This window comes from Pleurodeles waltl, chromosome 11 (genome assembly GCF_031143425.1).
Source record: "Pleurodeles waltl isolate 20211129_DDA chromosome 11, aPleWal1.hap1.20221129, whole genome shotgun sequence".
NCBI classification, from domain to species: domain Eukaryota; kingdom Metazoa; phylum Chordata; class Amphibia; order Caudata; family Salamandridae; genus Pleurodeles; species Pleurodeles waltl.
The window spans coordinates 342,886,422-342,903,671 of record NC_090450.1 but is presented as its reverse complement, the minus strand read 5'-3'; positions in this window follow the sequence as shown (position 1 = coordinate 342,903,671).

Here is a 17,250-nt window from a genome sequence, read left to right as displayed (position 1 = left end):
ACACCCTAAGAGACCAAAGGCATACCGACTCATGGGCCCCATGCTCACTGTGCCAATCTATACCCAACTAAAGAGCAGCAATGAGGGCTAAACCACTCTTGCATTGCTTGTGTTCTGGCTCAGGGAGGGCTTGGCCTGGCATTTCAAGCTTGACTGTTCCCACTGGAACATGGTTAAGGCTGATTTGTATTTGGCTGGGTACAAACTGATGTGGTTTGGTGGGCAAAAGAACAAAGGGTTGGAATGCTATCCCCAGCGACTTCCATTGGTTAGACTCATTGCAAGCATTCCTCCCATCATATTTTGGGTGTTTGGTTCTCACATTGCACAGCTATTTTAATGTCAGCACTGGCCTTAACAAACATTCTCCTAGTTGTATTAGCTTTGTGGCAGGCAGCCATGACTTCTGGCTATAATTGGACATCAACCATGACCTCCAGCTATTGCGGACATTCTCTGCAGAATGGCAGTCACAGTTGCCCATTGTTTATGTGGCTGCCATAGTGACAAGCCTTGATGGGACATATACATTGGCTGTCAACTATGGTACACATTATATCAGTGCTGACCATCTTGCTCTCCCATTATTAGCATGAGGACTATGGCGGCCAGCATGAGGACAATGGTGGCCAGCCATAACAGAGGGACAAGGTGGATGGCCATGACAAACCTCACATTTTGGAAAACCATATAGTGGTATCTCCTGTAACATCCATTTATTTTTACCTGTAAGGGGGATAAGTCTACATGAACATTGTTGTCATTTATTTAGTGGACATTGGGGTGTTCCTGTCCTTACTGCGCTGCTAATGATCATGGAATTGCATATCAGTGACAAGTAGCTGGTGCCTACCCTCACAATCTCATTCACAAGAATCTTTTAGCTCATTGTCAGTAAGTGTGGTTGCTCTTGCTCTGTACCTCATGGCAGTAACAACCATGATTTTGGATCCCGGTCACATCTATGTGCATCTTGAACTGCCAATGGGTAGTCTTAATGGTTTGAAGGTCATGCAGTAGTTGCTGCTCATTAATTGATGCAGGGCTGGTGTGTAGTGTGGTGGACATTCTACCGCCCTGTACATAACATGATGAAATTAAGTGTATTTGTTTAAAAGGATAAAAATTCTTAAAAAGCAGGAAAATAATATCTCATAAAATGTAAAGAACATGATGAAATGACGTGTATTTTGTTCAGACACTAAGGGCCTGATTACGATCTTGGCGGAAAGGAATATTTGGTCACAAACGTGATGGAAATCCCATCCGCCACATTACAAGCTCCATTATATACTATGGATCTTGTAAAATGGCATGCAGGATATCTGTCACGTTGGTAATGGAGTAATCCCCTCTGCCAAGGTCGTAACCAGGCCCTAAGTCACACCCACACATCTAGAATGCATTCCTTTGCTTGTTCCTCTTGGGTAGGCTACAAAGCAATGGAATTCGTTCAATCTAAACCTTGTTTGGCAAACATTGATGGTTAGGTATACTCATCGTAATGAGATAGGGTCCCTTCAATGGGACTGTCTTTAACAAGCAATAAGCCATAAGTGAGGGTTTTAGTAATTCAGAACTTTCGACATGAAGCTGGGCTGAAATAAACATCTTCTGTATCCAGGTCAGGTCTGCCTTTAGTATTTATTCAGGTCTCTCAAACACCTACGGAGGACCCAAGCTAGAAAACAAGGATCTCATGTATATAATCCATGGAATTTTCTGGACATAATGAAGGGATAAACAATCCCTTAAAATAACCCTCTTTAGCTCCCCCATCCGCATATATAGCATCCACATGTCACAGCAGAGATACATTTAGCTTGATAGATCTTCAAAAAGGCTCGAAGTAGTTTATTACCGAGCCCAGTAACAAAATTAGACCCTGCTGTAATAGCTATGGGAAAAACATTTCTCTAAGTAGAAAACGATGGAATTCAGGTATCATCAGAAAGGACCCCTAATACGGAAAACAAAGGAGCCTTAGCCAGAGCATGTCTATGGATATAGATTGTTTGGGACAATGATTGCCTAGGGCCTATCGCTATCACATGGGACTTGTTATAGTTCAATCATGGATTTGTAAAGCATGGTTAATCACCCATAGGGTCTCAAGGCGCTGTCTGTGGGCATGCTGTGCCTTCCATTGGTTAGACTCAGCTTCTCAGTCGAAGAGCCAGGTCTTACAGTTTGTTGTTTGATCCAGAGTGTTCATGAAGAACACAAAGGAGTTTACTGACTTTTGCAGGCCCATTCTTGTTCTGGATAAGAGCATCATCTGCTTAAAGTAAAATGGGTAAAAACTGATTTCCACCCCTGGGGGGTCCTGCCCATTAGATATAAGGTGATATTACAAAGCATTAACATGTAAGACAAACAAGAACAGGGTAAGAATGTACCCTTGTTGCACTCCCCACTTTACCTTATAGAAATCAGTACATGCTCCCTCCAAATTATACCACACAGCAGCTGACATATCACTACTCAGGTCTCGAGGAAAAACTACAATATTGGTATCCACACCCATGGATACTAGCATAGCCCATTATTTTACTCAGTTAACTCGATTGAAAGCTTGTCTCAAATCCATTAAGTCCATTGATATAGTGCCTGATTTGGCAGTCATGTACTTTTTGATCAGGAGTTGTAGATTGAGGTATTGGTTGATGGTGCTTAGTTAAAGACAAAAACTTCTGCAGATCTGATAGCATGTGATTCTCATCTGCCCCGCTGAGTATTTTATTAAGCACTACCCTCTCCATGACTTTAACAACATAATCTATTAAAGAAATGGACAACAACATTTAGGATTCTCCTTGTTCCCCTTTTTTAAAAATGGGAAGCATGCTTTAGGTAGGCCATGAAGGAGGGGACCCCTCCTTAACAGCTGCATTCAAAATCTGAGGGAGCACAGGAGTCCAGATCTCCGGTTCACTCATCTGCAAATATGCCGGGATCCCACCCAGGCCAGGAGCCTTGTTTTTAGATAGCTCTAATATTCCAACCTTATCTTCCTCCACTGTGAAGACTAGAGGTAGAGGGCCTAGCATATCAATAAAGGGCCTAACATATCAATTGCTGTTAAACTGGCCTCCAAAGAGGGAGGCACAGAATAAATTTCAGCAAAATGACTCACTCAATTTTCAGCTGAGATCTGGGAACAAATCTCAACTCGACTGGAATGGACATACAAAGGATGACTAACTATGCTCTATAATACACTAATATTAGCAAAACAACTACCATCATTTAATTGTTCCCAAACCTCCTTCCTCAGGTATGATTTGTGCCTTTTGATCACACACTTGTAATTGAGGCGGCAAGTTGCAACCAACTCCGTATGCCTGGGAAAGGATTTCAGGGCCTCAATCAACCTTCTATGAGCCCTAAAGCATGCAACATCAAACCACCTATGGCTGGGTTTATTAAATGGGTTAAAACTGGAGAGGAAAATAACAGCCACACATAGGCCCTCATTTTAACATCGGCGGTAAAAACCTCCTACCGCCACAGCAACGGCTGCCAAAAGACTATCGCCGTGGCTACCAACGGTCCGCCATATTATGACCACAGCCTGATTTCCGCCACAAGAATGGCAGAAATCCAGCAGTGGCCATGCAGGCTGATGGTGGTAAGGCGGCACTGCTGCCCACAGCAGTGCCATGCCAGTAGACCGCCGCCAGCCGTATTATGACCAATAATACAGACTGGCGGTGTTCTGCGCCGGGCGCTGCTGGCGGTAGCAGCACCCTGTCCCGTCTCCTGCGGAGGACCCCCTGGATCCAGGTAAGTTGGGTCTCCGATAGGGGGAGGGGTGGGGCTGTTGTGTGTGTGTGAGGGTGTGTGAATGTATGTTTGTGCATGAATGCGGGTGTGTGTGCATGTTCAATGCGTGTGTGCATGTACAGACGTGTGAGTGTGTGTATGTTGTGTAATGTGAATGCGTGTCTGGGTGTATGTTGGAAAGTGTGTGTGGATGTGTGTGTGAATGGATGTATGCATGGATGTATGCATGGATGTATGCATGTGTGTAAGCATGTGGGAATGGGTGTGTGTGTGTGTGTTTGAAGGGGGACGTGAATGTAGGGGGCGTTTGGAGAGGTGGGGGGAGACCCCTATGATTGACAGTGAAGGAATTTCCTGTCACTGATAGGGCTTACCGTCATGGTTTTCGTGGCGTTACGAATGCCACAAAACCCATGGCGGTAGGCGGGGTCATAATTCCACAGGTGGCACAATGGCAGCCGCTGGGATGGAGATGGAAATCTCCAGCCGGACGGCTGTAACCGCTGTGGCGGTCGGAGTGATACACACCAATGTCATAATGTGGCAGTAAGTACCGCCAGCCTGTTGGCGGTACTTATTGCCACATTATCACCGACCGCCTAGGTCATAATGATCCCCATAGTCTCCCATTTTACTAAATGCTGCTAGGTAATTTGGCCCTTCTGTCTCAACCCTTAAACAAGTGGTGAGCTCAAGGGCCACATATTAAACAATTTAACCTGTAAGTTCATCTGGACAATTTGTGCCCATTTTATTCTCACATACTGTGCCACTACGAACACCACTCTGTCTTCTAACCTTTGAGATTGATAACTTGCCCTGATTGCTAACAATGGAATCATGCACTCTAAAATTGATGTCTGCCCTGAGCAAACTAGGGGAAACAAAAATATAATCAATATTAGAACACTGGAATGTTTGGAGCACCATTGAAAACAAGGAGTACTCAGGGCTTGTAATGGCCTGTAGAAGCCTGGAGCTCCAACATTCCAATGTTTTTGTTCACAGCTGTTGCTCTGATGGAAGGCATCAGAGAGCCCGAGGGGATTTGAATCCCTTCGGACTATATGAGGTCTTTGTTTTCTTTATTAGAACAATCTGCCCTGTAGTGGCAGAATGTCCTATTAGCCTTATAGCCCTCTGTATATCGGTTACACTGGCATTAAAGTCCTCAGTGGCATAACAAAGGGCCCGCAGCCACTGTGGCGTGGGGCTATGAGCTCCAGGGGACCCCCTCAACACAGTACCCTAGCCTGAGAGCTCCTGAGTAAGCCTGGGGGGGGCTCTCCACGTACTGTAGAGGGGGCCACCCTCAGGTTTCGTTATCTAACTGAAAGTCTTGCTTCCTTGATAAAGGCCCTGACCTTCAGCTCTACTACGGTGGGCTATAAGGCTATGATAAACTTAAATCTTTTCCCAATAAATGCAGGAGGAATAGTTATGGCCCCATTACCAAAACACTCTTTTAGTGTTGGAACCAGATCATATTAATTAATTATTAAATTTAGAAATTCACCTTGGTACAAGTGTTTCATATAAAGACAATTCAAACTCAAAGGGCGGGAGGCACAAGAGTTTGGCACCGACATCTCCCCTTTGCATAAATGAATTTTAGGGTCCCCTAACAAAATAATGCTCCTCAGAGAATGACTCAGTAAAAGCAAGAGTGCATTAGCATTATAAAAATGAATCAACCACAACTTAACACATTCTAAAAACCTAACCACTGCCTAGATAAGGAGGTACCCTGTGGGTATTGCTATAAACTGGAGATTGATAGATAATCAGTGTAATCAGTCCACCCTTTGTTTGATCCAAAGGGGGGAGATAGCAGGTATTTGGAAAGCTTTACAGCCATCTAACAAAAATGAAATTCAGAACTCCCAAGTGTAGGAAGTTGGTTCTGTATATACTATTTCAAAGTAAGAAATAGTGTGCACAGAGTCCAAGGGTTCCCCTTAAAGGTAAGATAGTGGCAAAAAGAGATAATTCTAATGCTCTATTTTGTGGTAGTGTGGTCGAGCAGTAGGCTTATCAGAGGGTAGTGTTAAGCATTTGTTGTGCACACACAGGCAATAAATGAAGAACACATACTCAAAGACAAATTCCAGGCCAATAGGTTTTTATATAGAAAAATATATTTTCTTAGTTTATTTTAAGAACCACAGGTTCATGATTTACAAACAATACTTTAAATGTAAGGTATTTCACTCAGGTATTCTAATCACAATAGCATGTACAGTTTTGACAAAAATGGCAATAAACTATTTTTAAAAGTAGACACCTCAAAAATCAACAGTTCCTGGGGGAGGTAAGTAAATGTTAAGTTCACAGGTAAGTATAACACTTACAGGGTTCAAAGTTGGGTCCAAGGTAAGGGGTTCAAGGCAACCCCAAAGTTACCACACCAGCAGCTCAGGGCCGGTCAGGTGCAGAGGTCAAAGTGGTGCCCAAAACACACAGGCTTCAATGGAGAAGGGGGTGCCCCGGTTCCAGTCTGCCAGCAGGTAAGTACCCGCGACTTCGGAGGGCAGACCAGGGGGGTTTTGTAGGGCACCGGGGGGACACAAGTCAGCACAAAAAGTACACCCTCAGCGGCACGGGGGCGGCCGGGTGCAGAGTGCAAACAAGCGTCGGGTTTCTAATAGGAATCAAAGGGGAGACCCGGGGGTCTCTTCAACGATGCAGGCAGGCACGGGGGGGCTCCTCGGGGTAGCCACCACCTGGGCTAGGCAGAGGGTGACCTGGGGGTTGCTCCTGCACTGGAGTTCGGTTCCTTCAGGTCCTGGGGGCTGCGGGTGCAGGTTGGTTTCCAGACGTCAGGTTACTTGAAGCAGGCGGTCGCGGTCCGGGGGAGCCCCTGGATTTCCTCTGCAGGCGTCGCTGTGGGGACTCAGGGGGGTAAACTCTGGCTACTCACGGGCTCGCAGTCGCCGGGGAGTCCTCCCTGTAGTGTTAGTTTTCCGCAGGTCGAGCTGGAGGGGTCGAGTGCAGAGTGGAAAGTCTCACGCTTCTGGCGGGAAACGTGCACTCCTTTAAAAGTTGTTTCTTTGTTGCAAAGTTGTTTCTTCTTTGGAGCAGAGCCGCTGTCCTCAGGAGTTCTTGGTCCTTTTAGATGCAGGGTAGTCCTCTGAGGCTCCAGAGGTTGCTGGACCCTGCTGGATGCGTCGCTGTTGGAGTTTTTTTCGAAGTGGGGAGACAGGCCGGTAGGGCTGGGGCCAAAGCACTTGGGGGGTCATTCTGACCCCGGCGGTCATGGACCGCCTGGGCCAGGGTTGGCGGGAGCACCGCCAACAGGCTGGTGGTGCCCCGCAAGGCATTCTGACCGCGGCGGTTTGGCCGCGGTCAGAAGTGGAAAACCGGCGGTCTCCCGCCGGTTTTCCGCTGCCCAAATGAATCCTCCATGGCGGCGCAGCTCGCTGCGCCGCCATGGGGATTCTGACACCCCATACCGCCATCCTGTTCCTGGCGGTTCTCCTGCCAGGAACAGGATGGCGGTATGGGGTGTCGTGGGGCCTCTGGGGGCCCCTGCAGTGCCCATGCTAATGGCATGGGCACTGCAGGGGCCCCCGTAAGAGGGCCCCACAAAGAATTTCATGGTCTGCTCAGCAGACACTGAAATTGGCGACGGGTGCAACTGCACCCGTCGCACCTTCCCACTCCGCCGGCTCCATTCGGAGCCGGCGTCCTCGTGGGAAGGGTGTTTTCCACTGGGCTGGCGGGAGGCCTTTTGGCGGTCGCCCGCCAGCCCAGTGGAAAACCCAGAATCACCGCAGCGGTCTTATGACCGCGGAGCGGTGTTCTGGAGGGGGGAACTCTGGCGGGCGGACTCCGCCGCCCGTCAGGGTTAGAATCACCCCCTTGGTGTCTCCGTCTTCTCTGCAGGGCTTTCAGGTCAGCAGTCCTTCTTTGTCTTGCTTGGTTCTGAGGGCCCCTAAATACTCAATTTAGGGGGGTGTTTAGGTCTGGGGGGGTTAGGCGGGAAACTTGTGGTCTTTAAAATGTTCTTCTTTGTTTAAAAAAAGTTGCAGTTTCTTGAACAGGGCCGCTGTTCTCGGGAGCTTCTTGGTCCTTTAGATGCAGGGTAGTCCTCTGAGGCTTCAGAGGTTGCTGGACCCTGTTGGATGCGTCGCTGTTGCAGTTTTCTTCGAAGTGGGGAGACAAGCTGGTGGGGCTGGGGCCAAATCAGTTGTCGTCTCCGTCTTCACTTCAGGGCTTCAGGTCAGCAGTCCTTCTTCTTCATTAGGTTGCAGGAATCTATCTTCCTCGGTTCTGGGAGCCAATAAATACTCAATTTAGGGGTGTGTTTAGGTCTTGGTGAGCAGTAGCCAATGGCTACTGGCACTGAGGGTGGCTACACCCTCTTTGTGCCTCCTCCCTGTGGGGAGGGCGGCACATCCCTAATCCTATTGGGGGAAATCCTCCTTCCACAAGATGGAGGAATTCTAAAAGTAAGAGTCACCTCAGCTCAGGACACCTTAAGGGCTGTCCTGACTGGGGGGTTGACTCCTCCTTGTTTTTCTCATTATCTCCTCCAGCCTTGCCACCAAAAGTGGGGGCAGTGGCCGGAGGGTCAGGCACCTCCACTAGCTGGGTTGCCCTGTGGCGCTGTAACAAAAGGGGTGAGCCTTTGAGGCTCACCGCCAGGTGTTACAGTTCCTGCAGGGGGAGGTGAGAAGCACCTCCACCCAGTACAGGCTTTGTTCCTTGCCACAGAGTGACAAAGGCACTCTCCACATGTGGCCAGCAACATGTCTGGTGTGTGGCAGGCTGGCAAAACTAGTCAGCCCACACTGGAGGTCGGGTATGTTTTCAGGGGGCATCTCTAAGATGCCCTATGGGTGTATTTTTACAATAAAGTGCACACTAGCATCAGTGTGCATTCATTGTGCTGAGAAGTTTGATACCAAACTTCACAGTTTTCAGTGTAGTCATTATGATGCTGTGGAGTTCGTGTCTGTCAGACTCCCAGACCATATACTCTTATGGCTACCCTGCACTTACAATGTCTAAGGTTTTGCTTAGACACTGTAGGGGCATAGTGCTCATGCACCTATGCCCTCACCTGTGGTATAGTGCACCCTGCCTTAGGGCTATAAGGCCTGCTAGAGGGGTGACTTATCTATGCCATAGGCAGTGTGAGGTTGGCATGGCACTCCTCTGAGGGGAGTCCCATGTCGACCAGCACACACAAGCTGCCAAGCAGTGTGTATGTGCTGAGTGAGGGGTCCCCAGGGTGGCATAAGACATGCTGCAGCCCTTAGAGACCTTCCCTGGCATCAGGGCCCTTGGTACCAGAGTTACCAGTTACAAGGGACTTACCTGGGTGTCAGGGTTGTGCCAATTGTGGAGACAAAGGTACAGTTTAGGTAAAGAACACTTGTGCTGGGGCCCGGTTAGCAGGGTCCCAGCACACTTTCAAATCATAACCTAGCATCAGCAAAGTCAAAAAGTCAGGGGGTAACCATGCCAAGGATGCATTTCCTTACGCAACCCCCCTCCCAAATGAAATAGGATGCGACTAACCTTTCCCAATAGAGTCTTCATTTTCTAAGTGGAAGAACCTGGAAAGGCCATCTGGATTGGAATGGGCAGTCCCAGGTCTGTGTTCCACTATAAAGTCCATTCCCTGTAGGGAGATGGACCACCTCAACAGTCTGGGATTTTCACGTTTCATTTGCATTAGTCATCTGAGAGGTCTGTGGTCAGTTTGAACTACAAAGTGAGTAACAAAGAGGTATGGTCTCAGCTTCTTCAGGGACCAAACCACAGCAAAGGCCTCCCTCTCAATGGCACTCCAACGCTGCTCCCTAGGGAGTAACCTCCTGCTAATGAAAGCAACAGGCTGGTCAAGGCCATCATTTATTTGGGACAGAACTGCCCCTATCCCATGTTCAAAGGCATCAGTTTGCACAATGAACTGCTTGGAGTAATCTGGAGTTTGAGAACTGGTGCTGTGCACATAGCTTGTTTCAGGGTGTCAAAGGCCTGTTGGCATCCTATAGTCCAGTTTACCTTCTTGGGCATTTTCTTGGAGGTAAGTTCTGTGAGGGGTGTCACTATGGATCCATATCCCTTCACAAACCTCCTATAGAAACCATTCAAGCCAAGGAATGCCCTGTCTTGAGTCTGGGTTTTTGGAGCTACCCAGTCCAGAATAGTCTGGATCTTAGGTTGGAGTGGCTGAACTTGGCCTCCACCTACAAGGTGTCCCAAGTAAACCACAGTACCTTGCCATATCTGACATTTGGATTCCTTGATAGAGAGGCCTGCTGCTTGCAGGGCCTGCAAAACCTTCCTCAGGTGGACCAGGTGATCCTGCCAGCTGGAGCTAATGACAGCAATATCATCAAGATAAGCTGCACTAAAGGACTCCAGGCCAGCAAGGACTTGATTCACCAACCTTTGGAAGGTGGCAGGGGCTTTTTTTAAGCCAAAGGGCATCAAAGTAAACTGATAGTGCCCATCAGGTGTAGAGAATGCTGTCTTTTCTTTTGCTCCTGGTGCCATTTTTATTTGCCAGTACCCTGCTGTCAAGTCAAAGGTACACAAGTATTTGGCAGCACCCAATTTATCAATTAACTCATCTGCCCTTGGAATGGGATGGGCATCTGTCTTGGTGACAGAATTAAGTCATCTGTAGTCCACACAAAAACCCATCTCTCTCTTGCCATCTTTTGCGTGAGGTTTGGGGACTAAGACCAATGGGCTAGCCCAGGGGCTGTCAGAGTGTTCAATGACTCCCAATTCCAGCATCTTGTGGACTTCCACTTTGATGTTTTCCTTAACTTGGTCAGCCTGTCTAAAAATTGTGTTTTTGACAGGCATGCTGTCCCTTGTGACCACATCATGGGTACACAGGTGTGTCTGACCAGGGGTTAGGGAAAAGAGCTCAGCAAACTGTTGTAGGACTTTCCTACAGTCAGCTTGCTGTTGGCCAGAGAGGGTGTCTGAATAGATCAATCCATCTACTGAACCATCTTTAGGGTCAGTGGAGAGGAGATCAGGCAGAGGTTCACTCTCAGCTTCCTGGTCCTCATCTGTAACCATTAACATGTTTACATCTGCCCTGTCATGAAAGAGTTTGAGGCGGTTTACATGGATCACCCTTTTGGGGGTCCTGCTAGTGCCTAGGTCTACCATGTAGGTAACCTGACTCTATCTCTCTAGAACTGGGTAAGGGCCACTCCATCTGTCCTGAAGTGCCCTGGGTACCACAGGCTCCATAACCCAGACTTTCTGGCCAGGCTGAAACTCAACCATAGCAGCCTTTTGGTCATATCACATCTTCTGGAGTTGTTGGCTGGCCTCAAGGTTTTTACTTGCCTTTTCCATGTACTCTGCCATCCTGGAACGTAGGTCTAGTACATAGTCCACTATATCTTGCTTAGGCTCATGAAGAGGTCTCTCCCAGCCTTCTTTCACAAGAGCTTGTGGTCCCCTTACAGGATGGCCAAACAGAGGTTCAAAGGGGGAAAACCCTACTCCCGTCAGAGGCACCTCTCTGTGGGCGAAACGCAGACATGGCAAGAGGACATCCCATCTCCTTTTGAGCTTTTCAGGGAGCCCCATGATCATGCCCTTCAATGTCTTGTTGAATCTTTCCACAAGACCATTGGTTTGTGGATGGTATGGTGTGGTGAACTTGTAAGTCACCCCACACTCATTCCACATGTGTTTAAGGTATGCTGACATGAAGGTGGTAACTCTGTCAGAAACCACCTCCTTAGGAAATCCCACTCTGGTAAAGATACCAATGAGTGCTTTGGCTACTGCAGGGGCAGTAGTGGACCTAAGGGGAATTGCTTCAGGGTACATAGTAGCATGATCCACTACCACTAGGATATACTGATTCCCTGAGGCTGTGGGAGGTTCAAGTGGACCCACTATGTCCACTCCCACTCTTTCAAAGGGGACCCCCACCACTGGAAGTGGAATGAGAGGGGCCTTTGGATGGCCACCTGTCTTACCACTGGCTTGACAGGTGGCACAGGAGGCACAAAACTCATTGACTTTCTGGGACATGTTGGGCCAATAGAAATGGGTGACTAACCTCTCCCATGTCTTGGTTTGTCCCAAATGCCCAGCAAGTGGAATGCCATGGGCTAGGGTCAGAATGAACTCCCTAAACTCCTGAGGCACTACCACTCTCCTAGTGGCACCAGGTTTGGGATATCTTGTCTCAGTGTAAAGGAGTCCATCTTCCCAATAGACCCTGTGTGTTCCACTGACTTTTCCTTTTGTTTCCTCAGCAGCTTGCTGCCTAAGGCCTTCAAGAGAGGCGCAGGTTTCTTTCCCCTTACACAGCTGTTCCCTTTTGGGTCCCCCTGGGCCTAATAGTTCACCCTGATAAGGTTACAACTCCATGGGCTCAGTCCCCTCAGAGGGCAGAACTTCTTCCTGGGAAGAGAGGTTCCTTTTCTTTTGCTGTGTTAAAGCTGGTTCCCCAGTCTTCTTTCCTTTTCTCTTGGAGGGTTGGGCCATTATTCCAGACTCCAACACCTCTTTTTCACCCTGAGCCTTGCACCGTGCCCTTGTCTTGACACACACCAGTTCAGAGATACCCAGCACGGCTGCATGGGTTTTGAGTTCTACCTCAGCCCATGCTGAGGACTCCAGGTCATTTCCAAGCAAACAATCTACTGGGATAGCAGAGGAGACTACCACCTGTTTCAGGCCAGTGACCCCTCCCCATTCTAAAGTTACCATAGCCATGGGATGTACTTTAGTCTGATTGTCAGCGTTGGTGACTGGATAAGTTTGTCCAGTCAGGTATTTTTCTTGGTATTGTCCTGGGGAAACCAGTTTGTCTGTCACCATTGTGACACTGGCACCTGTATCCCTCAGGGCCACTAGTCCCATTAATTAAGATTGCCTGTATTTTTGCATATTAGGGAGCCAGGCAGCTAGTGTGGCTAAGTCCACCCCACCCTCAGAAACTAATGTAGCTTCAGTGTGAACCCTGATTAGCTCTGGGCACACTGTTGATCCCACCTGGAGACTCGCTATTCCAGTGCTAACTGGAGTAGTAGTAGAAGTGGAACCTTTCTTGGGACAGGCCTTGTCTCCAGTTTGGTGTCCCTGCTGATTACAGTTACGACACCAGGCCTTTTTGGGATCAAAGTTTTTACCCTTGTACCCAAAATTGGATTGTGAAGAGGCTTTGGACCCTCCCTCCTGAGCAGGTTTTTAGGGCCCTCTAGAAGACTCTTTACTTTTACCCTTGGATGTCTCAACACTCTTTCCCTGGGGAGTCTTTGTGACCCCTTTCTTTTGGTCACCCCCTGTGGAAGTCTTGGTCACCCTAGTCTTGGCCCAATGGTCTCCCTTCTTTCCTAATTCTTGGGGAGAAATTGAACCTATGTCTACCAGATGCTGATGCAGTTTATCATTGAAACAATTACTTAAAAGGTGTTCTTTGATAAACAGATTGTACACCCCATCATAATCATTTACACCACTGCCATTAATCCAACCATCCAGTGTTTTGACTGAGAAGTCAACAAAATCAACCCAGGTCTGGCTCGAGGATTTTTTAGCTCCCCCGGAACATAATCCTGTACTCCTCAGTTGAGAATCCAAAGCCCTCAATCAGGGTAGCTTTCATGAGGTCATAGGATTCTGCATCTTTTCCAAAGAGTGTGAGAAGTCTATCCCTAAACTTTCCAGGGAACATTTCCCAAAGGAGAGCACCCCAGTTAGATTTGTTTACTTTTCTGGTTGCACAAGCCCTCTCAAAAGCTGTGAACCATTTGGTGATGTCATCACCATCTTCATATTTTGTTACAATCCCTTTTAGGATTTTTAGCATGTCAGGAGTATCGCTGACCCTATTTAAGTTGCTGCCACCATTGATGGGAGCTAAGCCCATCTCTTGTCTTTCCCTTTCTATGGCTAGGAGCTGTCTCTCCCAAGCCAATCTTTTGGCCATCCTGGCTAACAGAAGGTCATCTTCATTGAGGCTGCCCTCAATGCTTCCAGAGTTGCTGGACTCCCCTGTCGGAGAAGCAGCATCTCTGTCTATCACTTGTGGAGTCAGGGTTGGAGGAACCCTGGTCTCCCTAACTAGAAGTGGAGGGAGGAGATTGTCCTCCACTTCACTAACATCATCCTCTAAAAGGGTCTCTTCAGAGGGGTTGTCTCGAGCAAACTCTGCCAAGAGCTCCTGGAGCTGTACTTTGGTAGGGTTTTATCCAGTTTTTATCTTTTTCATTTTGCAGAGAGTCCTTAACTCTGACATCCTAAGATGCAGGTAAGGGGTGAGGTTGAGCTCCACCACCATTTCTCCCGCAGTAGACATTATGGCCCGTATTTATACTTTTTTAGCGCCGCATTTGCGCCGCTTTTTGACGCAAAAACGGCGCAAACTTACAAAATACAATTGTATTTTGCAAGTTTGCGCCGCTTTTGCGTCAAAAAGTGACGCAAATGCGGCGCTAAAAAAGTATAAATACGGGCCTATGTTTCTAAAAGTGGGGATACTTTTTAAGAATCTAAAACTATCTCTAGAACGTAATCCAAACTTTTACAAAACTTTTAAACTCTAAAAGAAATGCTAACAGGGACTAACACAAGGCCCTAGCAGGACTTTAAAAAATTTAGAAAAATAGCTCAAATTTAAAAAATCTGTTTCTAATGACAATTTTTGTGAATTTAGTTGTGTGATCAGGTATTGGCTGAGTAGTCCAGCAAATGCCAAGTCTTGTACATCACCGCTGATCCACCAATGTAGGAAGTTGGCTCTGTATATACTATTTCAAAGTAAGAAATAGTGTGCACAGAGTCCAAGGGTTCCCCCTCAGAGGTAAGATAGTGGCAAAAAGAGATAATTCTAATGCTCTATTTTGTGGTAGTGTGGTCGAGCAGTAGGCTTATCAGAGGGTAGTGTTAAGCATTTGTTGTACACACACAGGCAATAAATGAGGAACACACACTCAAAGACAAATTCCAGGCCAATAGGTTTTTATCTAGAAAAATATATTTTCTTAGTTTATTTTAAGAACCACAGGTTCATGATTTACAAACAATACTTTAAATGAAAGGTACTTCACTCAGGTATTCTAGGAACTTTAAATAATCACAATAGCATGTACAGTTTTGACAAAAATGTCAATAAACTATTTTAAAAGTGGACACTGCAAAAATCAACAGTTCCTGGGGGAGGTAAGTAAATGTTAACTTCACTGGTAAGTATAACACTTACAGGGTTCAAAGTTCGGTCCAAGGTAGCCCACCGTTGGGGGTTCAAGGCAACCCCAAAATTACCACACCAGCAGCTCAGGGCCGGTCAGCTGCAGAGGTCAAAGTGGTGCCCAAAACACACAGGCTTCAATGGAAATAGGGATGCCCCGGTTCCAGTCTGCCAGCAGGTAAGTACCCACGTCTTCGGAGGGCAGACCAAGGGAGTTTTGTAGGGCACTGGGGGTACACAAGCAGGCACAAAAAGTACACCCTCAGCGGCTCTGGGGCGGCCGGGTGCAGAGTGCAAACAGGCGTTGGGTTTCTAATAGGAATCAATGGGGAGACCCGGCAGTCTCTTCAACGATGCAGGCAGGCACAGGGGGGGCTCCACGGGGTAGCCAAGACCTGGGCTAGGCAGAGGGTCGCCTGGGGGTCGCTCCTGCACTGGATTTCGGTTCCTTCAGGTCCTGGGGGCTGTGGGTGCAGGGTGGTTTCCAGGCATCGGGTTCCTTAAAGCAGGCAGTCGCGGTCGCGGGGAGCCTCTGGATTTCCTCTGCAGGCGTTGCTGGGGGGTCAACTCTGGCTACTCATGGGCTCGCAGTCTCCAGGGAGTCCTCCCTGTAGTGTTAGTTTTCCGCAGGTCGAGCCGGGGGCGTCGGGTGGAGAGTGGAAAGTCTCACGCTTCCGGCGGGAAACGTGTGGTCTTTAAAAGTTGCTTCTTTGTTTCAAAAAGTTGCAGTTTCTTGAACAGGGCCGCTGTTCTCGGGAGCTTCTTGGTCCTTTAGATGCAGGGTAGTCCTCTGATGCTTCAGAGGTTGCTGGACCCTGTTGGATGTGTTGCTGGTGCAGTTTTCTTTGAAGTAGGGAGACAGGCCGGTGGGGCTGGGGCCAAATCAGTTGTCATCTCCGTCTTCACTGCAGGGCTTCAGGTCAGCAGTACTTCTTCTTCTTTAGGTTGCAGTAATCTATCTTCCTTGGTTCTGGGAGCCGCTAAATAATCAATTTAGGGGTGTGTTTAGGTCTGGGAGGGCAGTAGTCAATGGCTACTGGCCCTGAGGGTGGCTACACCCTCTTTGTGCCTCCTCCCTGTGGGGAGGGGGACACATCCCTAATCCTATTGGGGGAATCCTCCTTCTACACAATGGAGGATTTCTAAAAGTAAGAGTCACCTCAGCTCAGGACACCTTAGGGGCTGTCCTGACTGGGGGGTAACTCCTCCTTGTTTTTCCTATTATCTCCTCCAGCCTTGCCGCCAGAAGTGGGGGCAGTGGCCAGAGGGGCGGGCATCTCCACTAGCTGGGATGCCCTGTGGCGCTGTAACAAAAGGGGTGAGCCTTTGAGGCTCACCACCAGGTGTTAAAGTTCCTGCAGGGGGAGGTGAGAAGCACCTCCACCCAGTACAGGCTTTGTTCCTGGCCACAGAGTGACAAAGGCACTCTCCCCATGTGGCCAGCAACATGTCTGGTGTGTGGCAGGCTGGCAAAAACTAGTCAGCCCACACTGGAAGTCGAGTATGTTTTCAGGGGGCATCTCTAAGATGCCCTCTGGGTGTATTTTTATAATAAAGTGCACACTGACATCAGTGTGCATTTATTGTGCTGAGAAGTTTGATACCAAACTTCACAGTTTTCATTGTAGCCACTGTGGTGCTGTGGAGTTCGTGTTTGACAGACTCCCAGACCATATACTCTTATGACTACCCTGCACCTACAATGTCTAAGGTTTTGCTTAGACACTGTAGGGGCATAGTGCTCATGCACCTATGCCCTCACCTGTGGTATAGTGCACCCTGCCTTAGGGCTGTAAGGCCTGCTAGAGGGGTGACTTAGCTATGCCATAGGCAGTGTGAGGTTGGCATGGCACTCTGAGGGGAGTGCCATGTCGACTTAGTCATTTTCTCCCCACCAGCACACACAAGCTGGCAAGCAGTGTGTATGTGCTGAGTGAGGGGTCCCCAGGGTGGCATAAGACATGCTGCAGCCCTTAGAGACCTTCCCTGGCATCAGGGCCCTTGGTACCAGGGGTACCAGTTACAAGGGACTTACCTGGGTGCCAGGGTTGTGCCAATTGTGGAGACAAAGGTACAGTTTAGGGAAAGAACACTGGTGCTGAGGCCTGGTTATCAGGGTCCCAGCACACTTTCAAATCATAACTTAGCATCAGCAAAAGCAAAAAGTCAGGGGGTAACCATGCCAAGGAAGCATTTCCTTACACCAAGTCTCCAGAAAACATACAATAATTAAAATGATTGATAAAATCAAGCAAGATCGGATAAGTGATGTT